Raw genomic sequence first — 8,994 nt, forward strand, 5'->3', positions numbered from 1 at the left:
TGTTCCTGCCTTTCCGGGCTGTTCTTTAACAACCTTGCCAGGGAGTTACTCTGACAGAGAACCCCATTCTTCTCATGCCCCAGCCTAGCAACTCCTGGAAGAGAGTCCAGAATCTCCTAGGTTTCCTTAAAAGGGCAAAACTGGGAAGCCAACACAGCAAAACCATCGCAGGCCACTAACTTCCAGGCATGGAAATGGAGGGAATATGGACTGGCGTGGAAGGGGTGCAGGATCACCGGGGGAAAGACCTGCCTTAGCTGGGCAGGTTCTTCCCAGGGGCCCGCACCCGCAGACTGCACCAGCGCCAGCCGGCAGTAGGAAGCGCCTATACCTGTGAGAGAGGACGGCCGCTGGAATTCAGCGCAGTGCTGGACGTGAAATGAGGCTGAGAAGCCAGCAGTGTCCTTAGGAGATTTTTGAAGCCAGGAATGGTGGAGCGGATTGATAATTTGAGCCCCTTGGGAATGCCAGTCTGCCATGGGTCTGATGTTCCCCCACAGTCTTGCTGGTGTGCCGGACTGCACGGCCAATCCGTCTCCAGAGGCCGAGCAGTCTCCAGAGGCCGAGCAGTCTCCATGGCATCTAAGTAGGTCAGGGCGACCACAGCATGACCACCAGCTACCACATGACCACTGCCTGCTGCTAAGTTTGCTACTTAATCAAAAAGTGACGGCCCAGGTCAGGCACAGTGGCTCATGCCTGTAATCCCAGCACTTTGGGAAGCCAAGGTGAGTGGATCACCTGAGGTCAGGAGTTCAAGACCAGCCTGACCAATATGCTGAAACCCCGTCTCTACTAAAAATACAAACATTCCGCCACGCATGGTGGCAGGCTGTAGTAGCTGTAGTCCCAGCTACTCGGGAAGCTGAGACAAAATAATTGCTTGAACCTGGAATGCAGAGGTTGTAGTGAGCCGAGATCACGCCACTGCACTCTAGCCTGGATGGCAGAGCAAGACCCCGTCTCAAAAAAGCAAAGCAAAAGTGATGGCTCTTGGCCTGGGTTCCTCGGCTGCAGCACAAACCCACTGCCTGCATGACATACATGTGGGCCCATTGCACCGCCTCCATGGGACTTGGAGACAAGGAATCCAAAAAACTATGCGGATGCTCCGGCTGCTACTCTTCCTATGAGAAATATAATCTTTCATCTTCAGTCCAGGAGGTGGTTTTTCTCTGACAGCATTCATGACACTAACTTGTTAGCAATATTTGAGTCGAATGAAATCTCGGACTCAGACCTCACCAGTCTTGACATTGACCTCTCAATTATATCCTAACTCCATCTTTGTAAAGAGGCCAGAAGATGTTCCTAACACCAAGGCAAATGGGAGGAAGAATATTGGAATCTGTCAGAAGCACAGTAGAAGCTGTTTTCTGGAGGACAGGGTGCAGGTGGGGGGAGCTGTAGGGAGAATGAGGTCCCCAATTTAAATGGAGGTACCAACAGGCAAATGGCAAAAGCCAAGCCCTGGCACTGCTCTGTCAGAAGCAGGGAAGGCACAAAGACCACAGCGAGCAACTGGATTTGTGGGGACATCACGAGGCTCTGCTTCTGGTTAATTAATTGTGGGACGTAAGGACCAGTGCAGATCCATTAGCCCAATAAGGTTGTACCTGCATAACACAAACAAAAGCAATTAAAACACTGCCCACTAGGTTAAAAGTAGCCTCTGCTGAGCCCCAGATTGGAGGGAGATCTGCAGCTTCCCACTGGAATTGCAGACCTGAGTGAGGCTCCCCTCTCAGTTCATACGACAGTGCACTGCTTAGCTACGTGCAACAGCTAAGCAAGTCTGAGTCTGCTCTTCCCTGACACACAGGAATTGCAGATCTGAGTGAGGCTCCCTTCTCAGTTCATATGACAGTGCACTGCTTAGCTACGTGCAACAGCTAAGCAAGTCTGAGTCTGCTCTTTCCTGACACACAGGAATTGCAGACCTGAGTGAGGCTCCCTTCTCAGTTCATACGACGGTGCACTGCTTAGCTATGTGCAATAGCCAAGCAAGTCTGAGTCTGCTCTTTCCTGACACACAGGAATTGAGTCTGCTGTTCACCCACACCCAGACCTGAGTCTGAATCCCCAACTTATCTTAGATTCACATCTCCCCTTCACTGTTGCTCAAAGCCTGAGTCCTCTGCTCACTCACACCTAGAACTAAATTGGCCCTTTAACTACATGCCTGACATCAGCCCGCTGCTCATCTATGCCCTAGAGCTAAGCCACTTCCTAAATGGATGTTTACCAAACAATGTGGTGAGCAGCAGGAGCCAGAAATCAGTGTGAGCAGCATGCCAATCATTTTTGCTCTCCCTCTATTCAGAGTTACCAAGTTGAGACATATGCATTTAGTCCTTTAAAAATACAACTACCTTTGGTGTGCTGGACACTGTTCTAGTCACAAGAAACATAGAGGTGAACAAGTCAATCCCCTGCCCTTACTAGACTAATAATTCTAGTGGGAAATTTAAAAATTAAATTGATTTGCAATGGCCTGCATCGCTCTTTCTCAGAATGTTGGCAAGCATTTCATACCGAGGCCAACGGGTGCCAAGTATTTCCATCTTGCACAGCTGTAGACAGTTGCATCCCACCTCCAACCCACGTGAGACAAGCCTAGCGGTTCCTTACAAGCAATAATTTCTTTAGCGATTACAGAAAGAGTTTTGTGGCCTCCTCAGAACCTCAAGCCTGGCCAAATGAGAGGCCCCCAGAGAATCGTAGTGAAGAGTTTGGATTGTCTGCTCTCAGGGCCACTGCATCTCGGTTGGGTTAGGGCTGTTTTGAGACTTCTGGACCCCGTGCTGTCTTAGGAGAAGAGCCCCCAACAGTCCTTGAGAGGGTAGGACAACTGTCCCCTGGATGTGGGGGAGGGCAAGGCAGGAACAATGTAGCAGAATGAGGGAGGAGCTGGCACTGCTGGAGTCTGGTGGGGCAAGAATTCGGGTGTTTTCCTGGCAGGGTGGTTCATGATAAGGTTTGTGGAGCCCTGAATGGTCTGGGCTCCATCACGTCAACGCCCCACTTCCCAAGAGGGCTGCATCCTCAGGTGAGAAGACCCTGAGGTGGGGGTTCTATTCTAGGGCCCGGGGTCATGCAGAAGCGCCTCCCAGGAGTTTCCATCCCTGAGTCCCATAGAGGAGCTGGGACACTTTCCATGACCAAGAGCTTTGACAAGACAGAAATTGCCCAGAGAGCCAGCCCAGCAAGAAGCGCCTGTCACCTTCTGATCCCTCTCCCGGGCCCCAGCCACGAAGGAGCAAGAAGGGGATGGGCGAGGAGGAGTCAGAGCAAGGGAGAGGCCATAGGCACGCGCACTGCCTGGCCGGCCCATGGACAGGTGGGGAACGGGGTGCGGTTCCATTCACTCTGTGACATCCAGGGCTCTTCCCTGGTCATAACCTGGCACATGGGGTCCCCTGAGCAAATCAGAGCTGCTGAAAACATGCTGTGATGTGAGATGACTGAGGGAATACAGTGTCAAGGGGTGGTTAGTGCTGTGACTCTACCCAAAGCCCGTGACAGCACGCAGTGTGGTCGCACTGAGGGGGCGGAAAGCCAGGCAGAGGCTCTCTGGCATCGGTGAGCCACCGGAAGTAGGAGGGGAGTGCTCCATGCATCCAGCCCTCTCTTGCCCCCAGCTCCAGGTGCAGATAAGTAATCTTCACCTCACCACCAGCCTGGACCACATCTGGAGCCTAGCTGGCCTCCCAGGCTCGTACCTTGCACTCCCCACACTGCCGTGCCCCTTCCAAAACATACATCTGAGCACACCACTCCTTCACTCTGCCTCTTCAGAAGCCTTGGTTTCACTTTAGAAGAAAGCCTCTAAGTCACTGGCGAGGCTAACGGGCCCAGGTGCCAGGGCTGGGCTGACCCCTCTGACCTCCTCACTTCTCTCCCAGTGGAGGAGACATAAGTTTTATTGAGGACTTACATACAGGGGCAATCCAGTGGTGGTGGGCTGGGCAGGACAACCACTAGCAATTGTAAGAAGCATGCAGTTTATGTAGCATTTCCACTCAGCACCCTCCACCTAGCAACCTCCATTTAACCCAAAGCAAAGGGCCTCTATTTCTTGCATGTTCTGTGTTTCAAGGAAAGGGCCAGGGGTGCAGATATGCTTTGTGGAAAAGGAGTGAATCCTTGGGTTGGCCACTCTTGATTCCTTGGCTAGGAACTCTGAATACATATTCTTCTTAGACCACAGAATCATTCTTGGAGTATGTTTCCGTTACTGCTGTCAGGTGTGTCTGCCATACTCTGAATCTCTTTTGTAATTCCTGAGCTGATTTACACATTAATTTTGAGGACGAGAGGGCCCAGATATCTCCAGTCATGTGATAAATGCATCAGAAATTAAAGCCTGAGAGTTAGGTGTTCAAAGGCAGCTCATGGCCTGGCACATTGAGGTGAGCAGAGCGGGTCTGCAGGCTCAGAGTTCCAGTCCCCTGGATTCCCAGTGCAGCCTCCAACATGGGCCCACCAAGCCCTTCTGCAAGACCCCAGAGGTTCATTTCAAAGCAAAAGGACTAGGGACTTCTGGTTTCAGTTCCACCATGTGAAGAGCTTGGCAGTCATCACTCTTGTCCTTATAGCAACAGAAAACTGGAAAACTGAAAATCAGCAACTTTCCTAGGATCCACCATAAAAATGAGGTTGCAAAACAAATTAGATACCTCAAAATCCAAAGAGACAGGTGCCTCCAGAGTCAGAGCTGAGACCTGCTTATCTGGAACAGAAGCTGCGAGGTCATTAACAGGGAGGAACACTTCAATGGTAGTTTTGACAAATTGCTGGAGGCTGAGTGTGGACTAGCACAAGAGGAGAAACTATTGGGGCCACCGAGTTAAGAGTCCCTAAAATGTGTGGCCTTTATACAGATATAAAGGCCAATGTTCTCATGGTGAAGATTCTAGAAGGATTCCCCTCCTGGCCCTGACAGGGGGATGGGAAGAGCAATTATTGTGACATCCGCCCAGGGCCTCCCCCATAATAAAGATCTGCTCTTCAGGAGAAAGGACTTTGCCACGACCTTATCTATGTCGGGGATGGGAATTCCTCCCCGTCAATCTCCCCTAGGCTTCCTGGATCACCGGAAAGGGAGAAAACATTGGTCCATGAGAGCCATAGCTTCTGGGATGTCGATTGGAAATATCGCAGCCAGTGAAATGTGTAGGGTGCAGAGGAGAAAAAGGCAAACTGTATACCAACTCCTTCAAAGACCAACTCGCCCAAGGAGAATGTCATGACCTGAATAACCCCATATCTAGTAAATAATTTGAGTCAATTATTAATAACCTCCTAAAATAGTACCAAGGCCACGTGCCCTTACCGGTAAATTCTACCAACATTTATGTAAAAAAATTTTTGATTATCATTAATCACAATCTCTTCCAGATAATAGAAGCAGAGGGAGCACTTTCCAAGTCATCTATGAGGCCGGCATTGCCCTAATAACAAAATGAGATGTGACATTACAAAAAAAGGTAACTGCAGGGCCGGGCATAGTGGCTCACGCCTGTAATCCCAGCACTTGGGGAGGCTGAGGTAGGTGGATAACCTGAGATCAAGAGTTCGAGACCAGCCTGACCGACAAGGTGAAACCTAGTCTCTACTAAAAATACAAAAATTAGCCAGGTGTGATGGTGCATGCCTGTAATCCCAGCTACTCAGAAGGCTGAGGCAGGAGAATCGCTTGAACCCAGAAGGCAGAGGGTTGCAGTGAGCTGAGATCGCGCCACTGCACTCTAGCCTGGGTGACAAGAGCGAAACTCACCTCAAAAAAAAAAAAAAAAAGATAACTGCAAACCAACGTATCTGATTTATTTGAGCAGAAGCACAAATATATCTGAGAAAATATTAGCAAAACAAATCCAACACCGTATAAAAGGAATCATATCCACAACTCACCGAGATTTCTTCTGGGTATCCATGGTTGGCTCAATATTGTTCACCAGTCAGGGTTTTGCTGTTTTTATTGCTAAGGCTGAGCTGGCCCTTGAGGTCCTTGTGCAGAGCCTTCAGTCTGCTGCGCAACTGCTCAAGCGTCCCTCCACTCATGGAGCTTTCACTGGCTCCCTTGCTGAGCAGGCTGCACCATCCCACCCCACAGAGCAAGGCAGCCGCCTGCTGCACCCAGCAACACGGTGGCCCAGGCAGCATGGTTCCCGACACTCTTTTCATGAAGAAAAAACATCAAGAAACTGTCCAGGCTGAGATCCAATTCCCTGCTGAGGGTATAAAGGGAGATCCCTTGGCACACATGCTGTAGAATCACAGTCATGCTATCAGCACCTGCTCGTGGAGCCGCTGGAGAGCCGTGCCCTGACAGCATCCACCCTCCCTGCAACATCAGGACCCACAGCTTCCCTGAACAGATGTGCAGTGTGAGTGTGGAGGGTCGAGCTCACACGGCTGGAAAGTAGGGAATATCAGCTCTGACTCAGTTTCCCCTGCCCTGGCCCACTTCATACCACCCACACGCTTCACATCTGCTAGCCTTGACTGGCATTTTCCCCAGTGGCCTCTGGTGCCCCATGCTGGACACTTATCCCAGCACAGTGCCCTAAGCCTCACAGACGCTAGACGGGGGTGGGTCAGGTTTAATTTATCTGTGGCAAAGCCTAGCAGTGAAGACGTTACTTTTCTACAACACACCGTCAAGGAGGCCATGGAGGCGCCAACCAATTGCCTTGATGCATGACACCCTCGGAGACCCTCCCAAGCCTCCCCTGGCTGGGATCAGCCTCCCTGTCCTGGGCAGGGCTCTAATCCAGCACTTGAGCTCTGTACTCCACAGGGCAGCAGCCCTGTGGCCAGAGCTGTCCAGGCACAAGGTCCTGTTATAACCACTCAGTCCCACCCTGGATGGGGAGGATTGTTGCTGGCTAGCTTTGCCTGTGAGGCCCACAGAGAAATCCCGGTAGAAACGAATGGATGGGAAGCCGGGTGTGATGGCTCATGCCCACAATAACAGCACTTTGGGAGGCCGAGGCGGGTGGATCACTGAAGGTCAGAAGTTGAAGACCAGCCTGGCCAACATTGTGAAACCCCGTCTCTAGTGAAAATACAAAAAAATTAGCGGGGCATGGTGGTGTGCACCTGTAATCTCAGCTACTCGGGAGACTGAGACAGGAGAATCGCTTGAACCCAGGAGGCGGAGGTTGCAGTGAGCCGAGATCGCATCACTGCACTACAGCCTGGGCAACGAAGCGAGACTCCATCTCAAAAAAAAAAAAGGAAAAGAAAGAAAGAAATTAATGGGTCAGGACATGCGGGTGGGGGCAGAAACATCTCTGCTTGCCCAGCACAGTTGCACTCAGCTTCAAGGAAGCTTCCCCACGTCTAGGGGAAGTGGTTACGGCTTTCTAGTTACCATTTAACATGACTTCTAACCACTTGTGTTTCTTCTGTCTTCCCCCCTCCCTTTCCCACAGACATTTTATTTCTGTACAGTCACCAAACTTTTCTAATTATAGCCAATGGGAAAGAAACCACATCCCACAGCTAGAGACACATTTTGTTTGTGATTAATTAGAACTAATTGATTGGATACCTTTCCTAATGTGTGGTTTTATGGTCAGGTTGAAATTTAAACCCAGTCCACCCAGGAGCACTCTCTGGATTCAGGGAGGGTTTGGCTCAGAGGGGCCCCATCAATGAGGGCGTCATAGCACCCAGGCTGCAGTGACAAGTCTGTGTCCTACCTGGGCACCCACCTGCCTGTCCCTCCTCACGGCAGGGGAAGGAGCCCCAGGATGGGGTTGGCACAGCTCAACTCAGTTCTGCCTGTCATTTAGCAGACTTTCTGGCCCAGGCACCCTGCAAGGTCTGGGGTTACAGTGGTGAATACGCCCTCCATGGGTCTAGTCTGATCCAGGCGACAGCAAAGCGAGCCAGCAAGTATAAAAGTATGTTTGGGGGCTGCAGCTGGTGGGAAGGTCCACAGAGCCTTAGGCCATCAGGGGCTGGCCCATCTCAGCACTGCCCACATGTGCACGGTCACTCTTCTCTGCAGCTGCTACTTCGGGGGTAGCTCTCTTCTTAGAGAGTACTTTGCGAGACAAGCCTTCAACGTTCTTCCTAACTCAGTCTTTCAGGACCAAACGTGACCCTGCCGCAAGGCGGGGTTGGCCTTTGGAAATGAAGTCAGAGAAAGCCCAGCTAGGCCTGTCCACGGCACAGAGGCAGGTCCACCGAGGCTTGCTTTCAAACCCTACCGGGCTATTTTGCTTTGGTTTTTACCAAAGATAACTTTGTTATATTTCACATTATATCCAGCTCAAATTCTTTTTTCAATCTCTTCATTTTAGAAATTAGGACACTCAGGCAAGGAGAGGGTGAGATCCTTGCTGCAGGTCCCAGAACTAGCCAGTGTCGTGTTTGACGGCAGTCATGGCTCCCTTCTGTCTCGGGTGGGGCTGCCTCTTCCCAAGGGCCCCTGGTTGAGAGAGGAAGGCCCTCCTGGAGAGGTCAGCCCTTCCTCCCGCTTCACATCCTCAGACAAGTCAGCAGGCCAGCAGAAGACTCCTTTCTCTCTCTTCACATCTCAGGCCAATCTTATTCTCAAATTCATTAGCGGTGATTGTAGACCCAAACTTAATGGGTATTTACATCAGTTTCAATTAACAGGAAGTGCAATTCAAGCTGGCTCAAGTAATAAAAGATCTCTTGTCTCTCATACTGGAAAGGTCTGTGGGAAGCATGGGTTCAGCATCATTAAATCAGATTTCTATCTTCCCCACTACACCCGTCCCAGTGCTGGCTGTTTCCTCAGACCGGCTTCCTTCCCAGTCGCAAGAGGGCCACCAGCACACAGGGCCACAGGGGAGCCCCTCGCTTAGCCACCAAACTCAACTCCTGATCTTGATGCTGCCTGGTCACGCCCTGTGGACAAGGGAGCGCCATGCGGGAATTGGCTCAGGCCTAGGAGAGAGGGACACAGGTGGCCTGAACCAGTCTCTGCCCTTCGGCCCAGTGGAGACAGGTAAG

At 51.1% G+C, this 8,994-nt stretch overlaps 1 long non-coding RNA gene across 1 annotated transcript in view; it reads right to left on the reverse strand.

Moving 5' to 3' along the window:
- LOC105492405 (uncharacterized) overlaps positions 1-6,900 on the reverse strand; it is a 94,435-nt gene extending 87,535 nt beyond the window's left edge. The window contains exon 1 of the long non-coding RNA XR_011609488.1: positions 5,914-6,900. This is a non-coding gene — a long non-coding RNA (uncharacterized lncRNA). The remainder of the gene's footprint in view (positions 1-5,913) is intronic.
- Positions 6,901-8,994: the final 2,094 nt, after the last annotated feature.

The sequence above is a fragment of the Macaca nemestrina genome, chromosome 11, assembly GCF_043159975.1.
Source record: "Macaca nemestrina isolate mMacNem1 chromosome 11, mMacNem.hap1, whole genome shotgun sequence".
Taxonomy (NCBI): domain Eukaryota; kingdom Metazoa; phylum Chordata; class Mammalia; order Primates; family Cercopithecidae; genus Macaca; species Macaca nemestrina.